This window comes from Malaclemys terrapin, chromosome 9 (genome assembly GCF_027887155.1).
Source record: "Malaclemys terrapin pileata isolate rMalTer1 chromosome 9, rMalTer1.hap1, whole genome shotgun sequence".
NCBI classification, from domain to species: Eukaryota; Metazoa; Chordata; order Testudines; family Emydidae; genus Malaclemys; species Malaclemys terrapin.
Genome location: NC_071513.1, coordinates 66,586,360 through 66,604,590, shown reverse-complemented (window position 1 = coordinate 66,604,590; position 18,231 = coordinate 66,586,360). Strand labels below are relative to the sequence as shown.

General features: G+C 40.0%; 1 protein-coding gene across 3 annotated transcripts in view; it reads left to right on the top strand.

Annotated features, from left to right (window-relative positions):
* SLC25A36 (solute carrier family 25 member 36) overlaps positions 1-18,231 on the top strand; it is a 61,045-nt gene that overhangs the window by 5,591 nt on the left and 37,223 nt on the right. The window lies entirely within an intron of this gene.

Genomic DNA, 18,231 nt, shown 5'->3' with positions numbered 1-18,231 from the left:
ACGCTTTTGGCCACTTTATGAATCCTTGCTTTACTATCTATATACTGAAATACCAGTATTCAGACTTTTTTTATTGCAAAATAAGTTACACAGTAGAACCATAATTCATAGATTGATAGATTCCAAGGCCAGAAGGGACAATTGGGATCATCTTGTCTGATCCAAAATAGAACTTCCCCAAAATAATTCCTACAGCAGATCTCTTACAAAAACATCCAATCTTGATTTAAAAATTGCCAGCAATGGAGAATCCACCATGATCCTTCGTAAGTTGTTCCAAAGGTTTATTACTCTCTCTGTTAAAAAATTATGCCTTATTTCCAGTCTGAATCTGTCTAGATTCAACTTCCAGCCATTGGATCATGTTATACCTTTTTCTGTTAGACTGAAAAGCCTATTATGAATATTTGTTTACCATGTAGTGACTTATAGACTGTAATCAAGTCACTCCTTAACCTTCTCTTTGCTAAGATAAATAGATTGAGCTCCTTGAGTCTGTCATTATAAAGCATGGTTTCTAGTCCTTTAATCTTTCTTGTGGCTCTTCTCTGAACAGTCTCCAATTTATCAACATCCTTCTTGAATTGTGGGCACCAGAATTTGATACAGAATTCCAGCAGTGGTCATACCAAGGCTGAATACAGAAGTAAAATAACCTCTCTACTCCTACTCAAGATTCCCCTGTTTATGCATCCAAGGATTACATTAGCTGTTTTGGCCACAGTGTTGCACTGGGAGCTCATGTTCAGAAGATTATCTGTCATGACCCCCAAATCTTTTTCAGAGTTCTCCATGATGTCAATATGGCCTACAGTCTGTTCCTAGGTGTATACATCGACATTTAGCCATATTAAAACACACATTTTCTGCTTTCACCCAGTTTACCACACTTAATCAGAAGCTCTTTTTAATATTCTACATCAGAAGCACCGAAAGTTGATTAAAAGGATTTATACTTTTAGATATACTGTCAAGCCTGGGTAGGTGTTGCATTATGCTTGTGCAATCACTGATATTGCTCACTTTCAACACAGCCAAAGTACTATATTAATACTATATTATTATATTAGTACTGTATTCTAGCCATACATCAGGAGCCACAGCCACAAACCCATGTGCCCATGTAGAGTCCCACTAACTTCAAGCACCTTGCATTGGGGATTAGAAATCTTCACTACTGGATCTTGATCTAGGATCAGTGCCTTATGCTAGATTTCCAGTCACCCGAAGAATTGTTTGGTTGCACTTCTTAGAACTCTCTTTTTTTTTAAGAACTACACAATTAACCAGGGGTTAGCATGGGCCCTCTGTCTTCTGACTTCTGGATGAGTCCATGCATTTGTATTCCCATGTAGTCTGGTGATGGGTGGGTACTAGATCGGGCATATTAACCCAGGCCAGGAAGGGAAAGGTACAGAAGATTTAAAATTTTAAGATTGGAGAATCATGTTAATAGATCTCTGTACTGGATAGCATCTAGATTAATATTTTAGTCCAGTCCAAGCATGTACATTAAATAAATAATCTGTTGATTATAGGACCTTCTGTGAAAAGGTTTGTAGCAGGAATCATTTAAAAAAAAATCTATACAGAAAAGAATGATGCACCTTAGTAATTGGTTTTGGAATTCATGGGAGAGGGGGGGCATCTTAGTAATTGACTTTGGAATTTGTGGGGCGGGAAGGGGTACTAGAAATTGGAGAGTCACAAATGAAAATTAGTTTAGTAACTAGCATCTGTGTTGGAGTGACTTCCTTTCTGTTCCAGAAATGCCGAGGGCCTTGGGGTTGCACAGACTGACTTTATCCTTAAAACAGTAGGAACTCAGGCTGTGTGCTCTCAGGGACCAGTCAAGGATATTACATTACTACATAGGAGGTTGGAAATTTTTTTGCATGTGTGGCTAAGCTGTGCAGTTTCTTGACTTTCACTTTTTTTTTTTTTTTTTTTTTAAGTTCTTTGGTTCCCTGCAGCAAGTTGACCTTTCTCCTGAATAGGTAAACGTGCTGCAATAATAGTCTCCAGGGCATTCTGCAATCTGTACAGCTAACCAGAAATCTTTGGAATCCTAAAAATAACTGAAGTCTTGCAGCTGTTTGTCTGCTTGTAGTTTTTAGTGAATCTCTGCAAAATACTGAAACAGAGTTAAGTCTTTATAATTCGTAGGATGAAGGTACACCGCACAGATTAACAATGTTAGTGTCTGAAAGGGAGGATTCATGCACTGATAGTTTCCTGTGTTCAGTTTAAGATGTTAACTGGTAGCTAATTTAGGTGTGTGTTTGTTTTTTTTTAAGTTGTACAGGGCCTGTATAATTAAACTATTGGGAGGTAATTCATAACAATAAGGCAAAAAGTACTGTCAGCTTTACTTCAGTTGTCCTAACCACTGGACCAAACCCACTTTCCCAAACTTAAGACTCTTGGCACAAATTAATATACTTCGATATATTTCAGATTTAGTCCTGATCCTCTTCCTTTCCTAGGCCACCCCAATGCCTTCCCTCCTGCAGCTTCCCCTTCCTCTTTTGCCCAAATAATCCTCTCAGAAAAACCCAATGTTTGTTTAAAATTGAGACCGTGTAACTTGCTCCATGAATTGGGTTTTGCTACTTTGAACTTCTGTGCCCGTGGTAAAAATAGTTAATGATATTTTGAGAATTGTGGCATATCTAGAATTTTCTATTAGAAAGCTGATGTTATTTAAAGGGCCACTGTCAACATAAAGATGAAGTTATAAACAAATTTATTTACTTCTGTTAATAATAGAAACTCCAAAAACCAAGCATAAAGAGTAACACATAAATTGTTTTCTTTTCGTGTTTTTGCAGTTCTCTTAACTTGGATAATGAAAATCAGTTCAGTGTTACTGCCAGATTCTTAGTTTGAAACTCAAACACTGCAACACGATCAGAATTTTTTTTTAAATTAATTTAATTGGGATTTTATTTTTAAGCGGTGGAAATATTCCTTTTGGTCTTAGGTTTTTAAAAGAAGGTGTTGGCTTTGTGTCTTTTTTTTTTTTTTTTTTTATACAAAAATTAAGTTTTGAACTTTTTAAATAAACCAGTAAAACCTGAACAGCTAAATAATGAGCCTTTCTGCTTGTTAATATTGTTAGATCCCTTGCTATATTTTGTGGGTCAAGTGCATTCCCTGGATGCTTTGCTGTTCTTAACTAGGGTGCCAGGTGTCCATTTTTCGACTGGAACACCTGGTCGAAAAGGGACCCTGGCTGTTAAAGGTCCGGTCGGCGGCGGAGCAGGGCTAAGGCAGGCTCCCTGCCTGGTATGGCTCTGTGTGGGTCCTGGAAACAGAGGCATGTCCCCTCTCTGGCTCCGACATGTAGGGGCAGCCAGGGGGCTTTGCACGCTGCCCAAGCCCCCCAAGTGCCAGCTTCGCAGCTCCCATTGGCCGGGAACCATGGCCAATGGGAGCTGCGGGGGCAGCGCACACAGCGGCCTGGCCGCACCTCTGTGTAGGAGCCAGGTGGAAGGGGGGACATGCTGCTGCTGCTGATGATGATGCTTCCAGGAGCTGCTTGAGGAAAGCGCCGCCCACAGCCTGCACCCCTGACCTCCTCCCATGCCCCAACCTCCTGCCCCAGCCCTGATCCCTCTCCCACATTCCAAACCCCTTGATCCCAGTCTGGAGCACTCTTCTGCATCCCAAACCCCTCATCCCCAGCCCACCACAGAGTCCACACCCCCAGCCAGAGCCCTCACCCCCCCCCCACACCCCAACCCCCTGCCCCAGCCCTGATCCTCCTCTCACCCTCTAAACCCCTTGGTTCCAGCCTGGAGCACCCTCCTGTACCCCAAATCCCTTATCCCCAGCCGCACCCCAGAGTCTGCACCCCCAGCTGGAGCCCCCTCCTGCACCCTGAACCCCTCATTTCTGGCCCCACCTCAGAGCCCGCACCCCCAGTCCAGAGCCCATACCCCCCTCCCATACCCCAACCCCCTGTCTCAGCTCGGAGCCCCCTCACATACTCCAAACTCCTTGGCTCCATCCCCTAGCCTGGAGCCTCCTCCTGCACCCCAAATCCCTCATCCCTGGCCACTCCCCCAGCCGGGGCCCCCTCCCGCACCCTGAATCCCTCATTTCTGGCTCCATCCCAGAGCCCTCATCCCCTCCCACACCCCAGCCCCCTGAGCCAGCCCAGTGAAAATCAGCAAGTGAGTGAGGGTCGGGAGAGCGAGTGACAGAGGGAGGGTGGGATGGAGTGAGTGGGGGGCAGGGCTTCATAAAAGGGGTAGGGCCTCAAGGGCAGGGCAAGGTGTTTGGTTTTGTGGGAGTAGAAAGTTGGCAACCCTATTCTGAACTAGTAGCTCCCATCGACTTCAAAAATCTTTTTTTGGTCTGAAAATTGTTTACCTATTGCTGTCCCAAGTAACACCCAAGGCCCTACTCCTGAGAATACTTCCATGCACATGCTAGCTTTAAGCATGTGACTAATCCCATTCACATTAACACAACTTTTCATGTATTTATAATTGACGTGCATGAAACTGTTTAGAGAATCGGGGCTTAAGAGTTCAATAGCTGAAAAAAAGAGTAGGGAAAAAATCTAGTTTATTTACTGTGTTCTTTTGACAGCACTTTGTGTTTAGTCAGTTTCCCTTGTGCAGTCAGTCAATTCCTTTTGTTTTTGTGGGTTTTTCATATATTCTAAGGGAGAAGGAGATTTTAGAAAATAGATAAATGATAGTAAAATTGCAAAATGGTCAGGTGGACTTGTGATTGTGTGATATTTTAAGCGATTTTTCATCCTTTTTTTTTTTTACTAGATTTCAAATCTACTGTTTAATGTACAATGCTGCTCTGAAAAGTGACTCTAAAAATGGCTGTCTTTCTGGCCTTGTTTGCACTCTAGCCCTAGGCCTGTAGCTCTCTCTTCAATGCAGCAGTGGACGTGCTAATCCTGCTTGGGGCATATCTGGATGGCACAGTGGTTGAAACGCCAATATCCTGTATACATTGGGTGCAGGTCCACTAGTGGTAGCACATAGTGGGAGATTTTAATAAAAATGGTAAAGTAGACAAGGCCAGTTATTCCTTATCAAATGTAGTAGGTTTGCAAGTAAAAAGGCATCTTCTTTAGCTGCTGGCTCTACAAACTCAACCTGCAATCTGAAAATCAAGCTAGTGGTTTTTTTTTTTTTTTTCCTTCTTGCACATCATGGGTAATAAAGTAGCTGCAGGACAAATTAGGCCCTCAACTACTTCTATGCAACTTCATTACCTTTATTGAAATCGTCACTGTCTTAACTGCCCTGGTTTTGTGGTGCTAATGATAATTAAAAACACAAACAAAGCCATACTCGTTTTCTGTCACTAAAGTAAGCGGATAGCCCTTTGAATGCACACAGGGATCAGATCTGTTGTCATGAAGGTGCCATTTTTACACACTCCTTTTTTTTTTTTAGAGTAGAACCACAGTTTAGAAAAGATGGATACATCTCCTCTGTTGAAACTTAGCAGAAACAGGCTGGAGAAGTGACAATTACTTGTTTTGTTCTTGTTATAAGTATACCTAATTGATTACCTCTAGTTTTGTTTTGTAAAATCTAGGCCTCAGTCCTACAAATTACAGTGTATGGACAGAGGAGCTTCTCTTCGTCTCAGGAGTCTGCCTGTGCCCCATAATTTGCAGGTTTATGGCCATAATTTGTATATTAGGAAGAATAGTGATAGTCTTTCATCTTCATTTTTTACTTATTTATTTTAAATATCTTCCTATCAGTTTTTGTCTTGAGCTTCAGTGAATTTATAGCAAGGTGCCAATTGTGCAGTCCTTAAATCATTGGGGCTCTCTGTGGGCACAGGAGTCCACTTGTGCAGATCAAATTGTGGTTCAGAACCCAAGATATAACACAAAATTACTAATGAGAGGCAAAGTTATAGTCTATAAGAGGAACATGCCACACAACACTTGCTAAAGCTGATAAGGCTTGTGATAAATATACATTTAAAAATACCTGCCAGATTTAGGCCTTAATCTTGTGAATTGCTCTGTGTGAGCGCTGGGTTCAGCCTATGCAAAGCAGCTTTTAGATTGGGGGTGTATGTGTTAAACTCTCTAATTAGAAACCATTGGTTTTGATTTGCATTGTGACATGTTGGTAAGGTTCTGAACTAGTACCTGATCCCTTCAGAAAGTTACACACGAGCAGCTTTACTCACCTGTGTCACAGTCACTGGGACTTTTGACTGGAGTAAAATTACAGGCATGAGTGTTTGCAGGATCAGGCCTTGAAATAATTAGCAAAATACTGACTGTTCTGTTACAGAGAAGTAAGTGTATCTCTTTATTTTCATATTAGCTATCTAAATCATGACTTATGATTTGTGTTAATAAACAAAACAAAAAGCCTCCACTCCCATCCCCTCAAAAAGAAGTTAAGTCTATGGGGAGGGTTTGGTGAGGGGAATGATGAAGTTATAGAGCGGGGGTTCTCAAACTGGGGGTCATGAGGTTATTACATGGGGGGTCACGAGCTGTCAGCCTCCACCCCAAACCCCGCTTTGCCTCCAGCATTTATAATGGTATTAAAAAGCCGGTTCGTTCATAAGCTGACCTCCACAAGATGGATAAGTAAAAATGGAGAATTTTTATGACCCATTCATAAGCCGACCCTATAAATCAGGAGTCAGCAAACTTTGGCTTTCAGGTCATCAGGATAAGCCGTTGGCAGGTCAAAATGGTTTGTTTACCTCGAGCGTCTGTAGGCATGGAGGTAAACCTAAGGAAACAAAGTGACGGGCCAGGACAGCAACTGGTGGGGAAATTTTTTGGGGGGGAGAAACTGGAGGTCAGGACCACTCCCCCCACATGACCCCACCCCTAGCCCGGGACCCCCAGACTCTCCCCATCCCTTCCCTTCCCACCTTATCTCGGGAGGGCCATATCTCTGGCCTGGCTGGAGGTGATCCAGCAGGTTGGGTGGCGTGGCCGCAGCATGTTCCAGCGGGCTGGGCCAGGCGGCACAGGCGCAGTGTGCTCCGGCGGGCTGGGCGGCGTGGCCACAGCCTGCTCTGGGGGGGCAGGGCCGATCGGCACGGCTGCAGCCTGCTAGCCCCGGAGCTGCAGCTGCTTCGGAGGCTGGGGGGAGAGCAGTGTGGCCAGAAGCAGAGAGACTCTGGCCCCGCCTCTTCCCTTCTGGCTCTGCTGGCTGTGCTGCCTTTCCTTACTCCCTTTGTTGTGGGGAGGGACTGTGTCCCACCTCTCCCTCCCTATACTGTTCATAAGCCGACCCCCTTCTCTGATGCTTCCCTTTTTTACTAAAAAAAAATTCGGCTTATGAACGAGTATATGCGGTATATAAAAAAGTGTTTTTAATGTTTCAAGGAGGGTCACCCTCAAAGGCTTGCTATGTGAAAGAGGTCACCAATACAAAAGTTTGAGAACCACTGTTGTAGAGGAAGCTTTGGTGAAAGTTATAGTACTGATACTCAGACCTCAGTGGTTCAGGAGCCAAATTAGCAATCAGCATTACCCAAAAAAGCCACAATGGTGTGAATTCATTTTTTTTATATAGAAAAATCAGGATACTTTTATTATGTTGTTAACCAATTGTAATTGATAAATACTAGTAATATTATTCTCACCGTGAAATGGCTGAGCAGGTATTATTATTAGGGACAAAATTAGAAAGGCCAAGTCACAAAATGAGATCAGACTAGCTAGAGACATAAAGGGTAACAAGAAAACTTTCTACAAATACATTAGAAGCAAGAGGAAGACCAAGAGGGTGGGCCCGTTACTCAATGAGGAGGGGGAAAAACAATAGCAGAAAATGTGGAAATGGCAGAAGTGCTTCATGACTTCTTTGTTTCGGTTTTCACCAGGAAGGTTGGTGGTGGTTGGACATCTGATCTACTGAATACCAGTGAAAATGAGGTAGGATCAGAAGAGGCTAAAATAGGGAAAGAAGTTAAGTCTCTTAGACATATTAGATGTCTTCAAGTCACCAGGGCCCGATAAAATGCATCCTAGAATACTCAAGGAGCTGACTGAGGAGATATCTGAACCATTAGTGATTATCTTTGAAAAGTCATGGAAGATGGGAGAGATTTCAGAGGATTGGAAAATGGCACTATATTTGCCCATCTATAAAAAGGGAAATAAGGACTACCCAGGAAATTACAGACCAGTCAGCTTAACTTCTGTACCAGGAAAGATAATGGAGCAAATAATTAAGCAATCAGTTTGCAAACATCTAGAACAGTGGTCTCCAAAGAGGGTGTGCGGCAGGAGGAGCGCTTTTTTTGTTTTTTGCTTCGGCACGGCAGGGAGTGCATGCTCAAAAAATTTTTACTGATAGGGGTGCGCGATCAAAAAAGTTTGGAGACCACTGATCTAGAAGATAATAAGATGATAAGTAACAGTCAGCATGGATTTGTCAAGAACAAATTGTGTCAGACCAACCCGATAGCTTTCTTTGATAGGGTAGCAAGTCTTGTGGATGGGGGGGAATTGGTTGACGTGGTATATCTTGACTTTAGTAAAGCTCTTGATACTGTCTTACGCGACCTTCTCATAAACAAACTAGGGAAATGCAACCTAGATCGAGCTACATTAAGGTGGGTGCAAAACTAGTTAGAAAGTGGTTCCCAGAAAGTAGTTTTCAGTGGGGTCCCGCAGGAATGAGTTGTGGGTCCGGTACTGTTCAATATCTTCATCAGTGATTTAGATAATGGCATAGAGAGTACACTTATAAAGTTTGCGGATGATACCAAGCTGGGGGAGGGGTCACAAGTGCTTTGGAGGATACGATTTAAAATTCAAAATGTACTGGACAAACTAGAGAAATTATCTGCAGTAAATAGATTGAAATTCAATAAGGACAAATACAAAGTACTCCATTTAAGAAGGAACAATTAATTGCACACATGCAAAATGGGAAATGACTGTCTAGGAAGGAGTATTGCGGAAAGGGATCTGGGGGTCATAGTGGATCACAAGCTAAATGTGAGTCAACAGTGTAACACTGTTGCAAAAAAAGCAAACATCCTTCTGGGATGTATTAGCAGGAGTGCTGTAAATAAGACATGAGAAGTAATTCTTCTGCTCTACTCTACGCTGATTAGGTCTCAACTGGAGTATTTTGTCCAATTCTGGGTGCCACATTTCAGGAAGGATGTGGACAAATTGGAGAGAGTCCAGAGAAGAGCAACAAAAGTGATTAAAGGTCTAGAAAACATGACCTATGAGGGAAGATTGAAAAAAATTGGGTTTGTTTAGTCTGGTAAAGAGAAAACTGAGGATATAAAAGTTTTCAAGTACGTAAAAGGTTGTTACAAGGAAGTTTTCTTAAACTCTGAGATTAGGACAAGAAGCAATGATCTTACATTGCAGCAAGGGAGGTGTAGGTTGGACATGAGGAAAAGCTTCCTAACTGTCAGAGTGGTTAAGCACTGGAATAAATTGCCTAGGGAAGTTATGGAATCTCCATCATTGGAGATTTTTAAGAGCAGGTTAGACAAACTCCTGTCAGGAATGTCTAGATAATATTCAGTCCTGTCTTGAGTGCAGGAGAGTGGACTAGATAACCTCTCAAGTCCACTTGTCCAGTCCTATGATTCTATGATTTTATCAACTACAATTGGTTAATAACATAGTAAAAGTGTCCTGATTGGTTAATAACTAAGATTATTAATTAAATTGCATAGTGTTCTAATATCATGTGTTGCAAAGAGTCACAGGAGATACCTTAAAGCAGGGGTCGGCAACCTTTCAGAAGTGGTGTGCCGAGTCTTCATTTATTCTCTCTAATTTAAGGTTTCGCGTGCCAGTAATACATTTTAACGTTTTTAGAAGGTCTCTTTCTATAAGTCTATAATATATAACTAAACTGTTGTTGTAAAGTAAATAAGGTAAACTTTAAAGTAAACTGTAAAGTAAATAAGGTTTTTTAAATGTTTAAGAAGCTTCATTTAAAATTAAATTAAAATGCAGAGTCCCCCGGACCGGTGGCCAGGACACGGGCAGTGTGAGTGCCACTGAAAATCAGCTCGCGTGCCATAGGTTGCCTACCCCTGCCTTAAAGAGCTGTTTGCGAGCTTCAGCCTGTGTAACACTGGGTTACAGAATCTCTTTTTAGTAAACTGTAGTAGTTTGGCCATCTATTAATGGTGTGCCAGAATTATGAACCCAAAGAAGTGGGTGTTTCTTTCTATGTATTTTTGGCGTCAGTCTTACTAAATAAACTGTGAGTGCAACAAATATTGAAGACTAATATTAGGAATTGACTGATACACAGGGATAACACGTGTTTCCTATTAAAATGCACTTTGATCTCATTTATGCTACTGTCAGTTACTGACCTATTTGTAAATAACCTGTATAGACATACAAGGAACTTTATGTTTAGCAGCGTGTCTGATATTTTAGTTATTTACCCACAGATTCTGTCTGTTGAATCGCAGTGGAGGGACATGCACAGATTGATTTTTGTCAGTACTAACGATTCAAGTTAAAATTCAATTTTTATTTTATATATTTTTTTACAATACATTCCTTTTCAAGATCAGGGCTTCACTTAGTATTTCAGTGCCAGTTCAGCAAGTCTTGTGACTACAGTTAATCACTGCATAGTATTCAGTTCCTCAACGTTTGGGAATTTTCCTTCTAGCCAGACAAGTAAACAGCTGATGCATTATTACAAATCTCTATTGAACCTTCCCCTCCCTACACCATTCTCTAATCTGGCAGGTTAAGTGCAAATTCTAGAGAAGTTGATTGTGTGTGGTGGTGGTGTTTTTTTGTTTTGTTTAAAAATACTAAAATAAATATTTTTCACATTTTTTATTTATTTATTTGCTTGCTTTTACTTTTCCCTGGAAGTAGTGATTTTGTTGGGGTGCAAATGTTCCCTTGCAATTGAGAGATTAGAACGTTGTGCTAGTGTGTGAGAAATGAAAATAGGTTAGTCTCTTCCCATCACCAAAGCTAAATGAAATACAAAAAGTAAACAAGCTAAATGATGAAGAGGGCGGGGGAGACATAAGGTACTGGTAACTACACAAGGACCATTGTGTTAATGTAACTTTTTACGTTAAAATAGCCTTTTGAACTACCAGCTGGAGTAAGAGTCCTGTGCCAAGGAAAAACTCGTGGTGTACATAAGATCACTGCATTGATGGCAGAGCAAAAAGTCGGGAAAGAGTATCCAAAGCATAAAGGGCTACTGTAGTGGTTGGCTTTCCACTGTAAATTGTACCTACCCATTAGTACATATTCTTTCTGCTTATACTTACATTTTTAATAAGGTTGTAGTATGTGTCATTAAACAGTGTCTGCTACAGTCTCCAGGCATTTGGTGACCAGTTGTTGACAGCAGGCATATTACTCCTGGGGGGATGCTGTGTCAAAAAATTAAAAATTCTGCATATTCTATTTGTCAAAATAATGCAGTATAATCACACCAGTTTCAATTGTTTTGGTAATTTTATTTAAACTACAATACAGAAAAAAGTCACAGTAACTATTCAGTATTTCCTAAACACATGAAAGTTAAGTTACAAACACTAGGTAACTAATACCTTGCAATCAAATTATAATCCTGGATTTTGATTTAAATTACATTACAGATCACCAAACTGCCCCCCCTCCCAAAAAGTAGAATGTCATTTTAAATTGCTCAGACTTTCACACATAAAAGGCATACAGTTTTGCTAATCATTGTCCTGGACCTGGGGGGTACTTTGGTAAGTGCTTGGTTTTGATTGTCCTGACATTTTATTGACTGCTTGGTAAATGTTTTATTTGCCCTCAGTCTTTTTTTCTTTCTTTCTCCCCCTTCTTTATAATATGTAAGTAAAATAAATCCTGAGCTGTAATCTAACTCCATTGTGCCACTATGGCACAGGAGAAAAGTGAGAAAGCACATAGATATTCCTCACTGATTTCCGTAAAGTCATTTATAAGGCTTTACGTCACTCTGGCAATGTAGGGGCCTTAAAACTCTTACAGGTTTTGTGCTCCTGCAGGAATTGACTGAGAATGGGAACAGTTAACTAACAATAGGAATATTAACAATGTTACTAAGCAGGCAGGCTGCTACATTTCTGCCTGGGAGAAAGAGCTATCCTTGTGCATAATAAAAAAAACCTACCCCTCCATGCCCCCGGCAAGCCACAGTAGCAAGCGAGAGGGACAGAGTCTCTCTCGCACTTGTTGGCAGGCACGCATGCCCAGCCCCACCCTCTGACTGTGATCAAGGTCTCCCCGGAGGCACACATGCATGCCCAGCCCCCCCACAGTGACTTGCGTTTTTGAGGGTGCCTGGGCTGCCAGGGAAGAGGCACATGTCCCACTGCAGATTTCTTTTGCACTTTTCTCTGTGGGGGGCACAGAAATATGCAGGATGTATGAATTGTGGGGGCGCAGAATTCTGTCAGGAGTAGCATATGCATAGGAAGTGAGCTTCTTATCTCCATATACCTGTACTCTCCGCTACTGTAAGCAGGTGGTTAAATGAAATATTATAATCCGAACAGATGGGCTGTACTGGTACTTTTTTTCTTAATATAGTGAAACATGTTTCACACTGGTTCAGGTGTTGCTGGAGGGAAATGGAAATGCTGCAAGAATCAAGCCCAAAGAGAGTTCTTTTTGAACTCTACAAAATTATCCCACGCAGAGTAAGTGGGGAACGGGTGGAAATAAGGACACCAAATGTAAGCCCTAATGAAAGAAATGTCTTTTTTTTTTTTTAAATTGAAAGCAATGTCTGAAATTCCATCTCTAAGTGTCTTGTTGGATATCCGTGTCACAGCTTGCATTATGGTATCACATAGCTTGCTACTAACAAGGGTCACTTTCAGGTGGCCGCAAATCACCTCTAACACCAGCCAAAGAATGAGGTGACGATTTTAGCCTTAACTTTGTCTGTTTCCTTTTTAAATGTATTTGTACCTTAAGATGAGAGATGGTGGTGGGAATGAATGTCTTCTGTGAATGTGTATTGAGACCTCTTTTAACATGCCATTAGCTTATTTATCAGTGCAGCTGGCACATCTGTATACTAAGAGTGTTAGTGTTTGTACAAAGAAAATTGTACACAGTTGCTGTTTATTTGTAGCTTTCATAAGACATACAGCCCTCTCTTTGTTATGTACTTCTGTGTACACAACATTCTAACATATGTTGGCAGCTGTGGAGGAGAACTCTTAATGTGATGCAAAATAGAAGTTTTCAGTTCAAAGATCCTCCTCCTATTCAACAGGACTAAAGAGAGAGAGAGGATAGTCTTGTGATTAAAGCACACTCTGTGAGTCAGGAAATCACGGCTCTGTTTCTAGCTGTGTCATGTACTTCTGGTATGATCTTGGCTCTTCAACTAATACCTCCAGGCCTCAGTTTTCCTGTCTATAGAAGTTAATACTTGCATCTCTCCTAGTGGTGCTGAGACTTAACGGTTGTATAGTTCTTTGACTGATAAAGAATAGCATGCCCTGCATCAGCAATAATTCATATGCAGAGTGTTTAAAAATCTACACTGCAGACTATAGCACAGGTTATATGAGTTTATTATGCCAAGCATTCATCATATATGCTATAATTTTAGAAATGAGGCAGTCTACAAATTTTTTTTATCCTACATCCATGTAACTGTGAGAGGAGAAAATATTTATATCTGTCTCATTAATGAGTAAAATTCAAAAAGCCTCTTAAAATAATTCACTGTAATAGTTCTTGTCTGTTCCCCTTTCCTGTACCCACTTTTCTAAAAACATTCACCTACTCTGCATTTAAACGATTTGCCTGCACAATTCCACTTAATCTAAAAAGAGGCACTTTTGCTGTATATTGCTTTAAAAAGAAAAAACACCTCAAACCACAATACCTAAATATTGAAATAGCTATATTTGTTTTTCCCCCTTATTTTGAAAATAACTTAATAGATGAGTGGTTCTCAACCTTTCCAGACGACTGTATTCCTTTCAGGAGTCTGATTTGTCTAGCATTCCCTCAGTTTCACCTCACTTAAAAACTTGGGCTTTGGCTTCAGCCCCATGCAGCAGGGCTTGGGCTTGGGCCTGGCGACCTATTAAAACAAACTTGCCCATGGTTTGAGAACCACTGATATAGAATATAGAACAGTATAAAAATCATTGTGTGAAATTTTATTTTGTACTGAGTTTGCTAGTGCTTTTTATGTAGCCTGTTGTAAAACCAGGCAAATAGCTAGATGAGTTGATGTACCCCCCTGGAAGACCTCTACGTACGCCCAGGGGTACATGTACCCCTGCTTGAGAACCACTGGAATAGATTATTTAAACGGGGGGTAAAAGATTTTCTAGGCAGGTGCTTTGAATACCAAATTTCATTCCATTTAATTTCTTTTCCCCTTCAGCAAATAATTAAAAAAAAAATTGAATCAACATAGTCTAAACTTATTTGAACAAATATGTGTACTAGTTCCTAATTTAAATTACTGAAACCTTCACAGATTAATTACTTGAAGTTGATAAAGTTCATAGTAACAATAAAGAATCCTTTGTAGTTTTGAATTTTCTAAAGCCTGCTACTTTAACTTTTTGGGAAAAATCTTTTTAAAAAACCTTACTTCAAATGTGTACTGCAAGGTATTTTTGAAAACCTTGTTAAAAATCACTGCACAAATTTTAAAAGGTAAGACAGGATGTTTTACAGCTAACCTTTGGTTGGGAGTGGGGGCTGGCACAGATTTTCAAATTTACCCCTTTTCCAGATTTTTAATTGATTAAGCAGTGAAAAGACAAATAATTTCTCCAATCTTGTAAAACTGTGAAAGTTTTACATAGTTAACAAAAAGATTGGGCAAAAATAGTATGAAGTAGGTGGCAGCCAAACATTACAATCACTATAGCAGCCTTACAAAATCCCAGGGATAGCAAGTAATGCTTAATACTGTTTGGAGGAAAGGCTGCCAGACTTTCAGATGTCATCACATAACATCCCCAGGTGAACTACAGAAATTGTTTACATGTAGAAGTAGTATTAGCTACAAATATATTAAATATTTTCCTAATACTATTTCTACATGTAAACAACTTCTGTAGTTCACACAGAATGAGTGACAAATGACAAATGGGATAGGGGTCCTCCATATGATTGTGGATGAGAGGGGAAGGGATTCAGAAGACAGTCTCCTAATGTGATCCACAAAAGGAAAGTCTGACAATGCCTGGTGTACAGCCCTGGTGCATGCTCTAAATTTGTGAAATAACCAACAGTAAAACCAGGCTGGAATGAAGTTTGTGTGGGAGAGATCAAGATGGCTTCTGATTAGTGTGATATATATATTTTTTTTAATATTTGGTATCTTAAGGACCAACCAGTGTGGAATCAAATGCTGTATTACCAGCTTAGTTTTCTATTGGTGAATAATATTCATAGGTAGCCTTTGTGGTTGATAAGGTAATGAATCTGTGTTTGAACCTGGGCCACTATTTAGCAAAGCAAATCCCAGACTTTGGACCTGCAAAATATTTGCTCCCTGAAAGTATAGCCCTGTTCTTTTACTCATTTGCATCTTAATATTCTGCCCCTCTTCTGCATCCAAGAAAACGCTATGTTTCTTTTCCATACAAATTGAAAGTACCCAGTGAGCATATGGGATAGAAAGCATAAGTACACATTCCTTTGTCCTGGCAACGTGAATCTGAAGCCAGTGTTAGAACTAAATTTATTACTATGACTGTAATGAACATTGTATCTTTAGTATTCTAATACTTTGCCCTAGCTAATGGTGTGTACATACCACAAATGGAAAAAACAATTCAGGCATTAATTGTATGTCTTTTTTTTAACACGGTAAAAGCAGCAGTTTCATATATTCTTGATAACTTGATTGTATATCGCTTTGCATATAAAGCATTTAAAATATATTCAGACTACGGATGGAAAATGTTCCAAATGGCATGAAGTAGAGAGTCAGTGCAAAATAAATTGCACCTCCTTTTGTAAAGCGCTTTGAAATCTAATTATGAAAAGCGAATATAAGAGCTAGGATAGAACAGGTCTGTTAATGTGTATATATTTGTATGGCTGTAAATAAGAAGTTTTAGTTTTAGAATTACTTTCACTACCAAATGAAGATATGTGAAGTTAATTTAGTAAGCTAATATTCTATCGTACTTCCCTAGGCCAGTGGTTTTCAACCTGTGGTCTGTGGACCACTGGGGGTCCGCAGAGTGTCTAAGGTTCCCAAAGGGGTCCACATCTCCATTCCAAATATTAGGGGCCCACAAATTAAAAAAGGTTAAAAACCACTGCCCTAGGCTATTTTAACTTTTCTATGCATGAAAGTGCTTATATGGCCCCATCACTATATTATTTGAACTCCAATTTTGGAATCTATGTAGTATTTAATACACAGACACTCTTTGTTAGTATGTTGACTCCTAATCCCTTAGTGACTGTGTAGTGACTCAGGGTGCTGAGAATAGACATGATCAAGAAAAATGTGCTTCTATTTAAAACTTGGAAGTGAATTCACTTTAGAGTAATCTTGAAGTTGGAGAAGAGACTGATTGGCTCTGGGGATTGGTAATGAGATACTCACTCATTTAAATATAGTATGGGTGAAGATGACCAAACTTTTATTATTCCCTGTATAGCTGTTCGTGAATTGAGTCTAGTGGGATGCAATACACAAACCATAATCCTAATTGGCATGAATTTTGTGGCCTTCTGTGCAACAGAAAAGGATTGAGGATTCATACAGAAGCTAAACTATGTTTGGGTGGGAAGTATGTCAGTACTGCGGCATAGTGGTGGGTGAAGAAACTCTCACTGTTATCTGTTCTTTGGATAGAGTGGATTTCGTTCTTCTGGGTTCTGGCACCTTTCATGAGCATTACATTATTTTTTTTAGAATCACTGTCTAGTACAGAAAAGTTTTTAACTCCTAACGTGAAATCCTGGCCCTATTGAACTCAATGGGGCCAGGTGTTCACCCCTAATCATTAAGTGGAACACTATATGATAATATTAGCAGGTAGATGAAAAGAGCTGTTAAATCAGCAGAATTTTTAAACAATAAAAATTACTAGTTTTGAGACTTTCCTAGTCTTTCAACACAAAATATTTGATGGTTAGAATCTTATTCTGAAACTGTTTAAATTCCAAACAATGCCCCCAGTTCTGTCTTCAATAAGCAAGCACCACTTCTATTGAATTCAGTGGGAGTTCCACAAGTCTAGCTGCAAGTAGAATTGGGATCATTATATTTAATTAACAGTAAGGTTCTGACTTAAAGCTTCAAAAATTAGAATGATCAGAGTGAAGTCTAGAACTCTGGATTTATCAATTGGGGGATTGTTTATATAAACTCATCTGGGAAGTGGAATAGTATTTAATCCTTTTTTGACATTCTGAGGCATGTACTTTTTCAGCAGTGGTAGCAGTAAAGAAACATTGGTGTTCTTCATGCCCTTATCATGATTCATGGACTTTCTATTTTTACTTATTTTCCCTGAGAGGTTTTTTTGTGTGCAGTGTGCAATGAGCAGATGGGTATGTAGATATTAGTTAAAGCAATTATTAGCACCACACACTAGGATGACTCCTTTACAAAACTGTCAAAATATCATTTACTTGGCTCTGTTGTGCTGTGGAAGGGAGGAGGCGGAGTGGTGCACCACTTCTCAAAGCTGATTGGCAGGACTGTACAGTGAAACTTGAAAAGACCATGTTTCTTTTCATTTCTAACCAGATAAGAAGACTTACAGTTTTCCAGATTCGGGTCCATTGTGGTCTGTTCTCTGAACAGTAAATCTACTTCCTTGCCTTGAAGAAGTGAGCCAGTAAATTGTCAGAAGACTATTGCTTTTCCTGCTACCATTGCCAAAATTTAAAGCAGAGTTTTGAAATAATCTGGAATAACATAGCTCTTAACATTTTGCCTTACTACTTTCTTTACCTCCCCTCCCATTATCTGTGTATAGTGCTAATGTATTGTGTACATATCCTCATATACACACCCCAGTTTTTCACATTGGGAATGTTAACAGCTTTGTTTTGGTCAGGAATGCAACAAAAATTAGGAAGAGAAGGTTAAGTTTCAACCATAAGAAGCTAAACATTTTAGACCTCTTCCAGAGCCGAGTTGAACTGCATGCACTAAAGGTAGTGCACTTTTGCACCAATCTGAGTTATTTGTTTTGGCAGTTAAAATTTTCACTCTTAGTTGTGGGATTAACAAAGAGAAGTTGATTAACTGGTGTCACTAGTTCAAG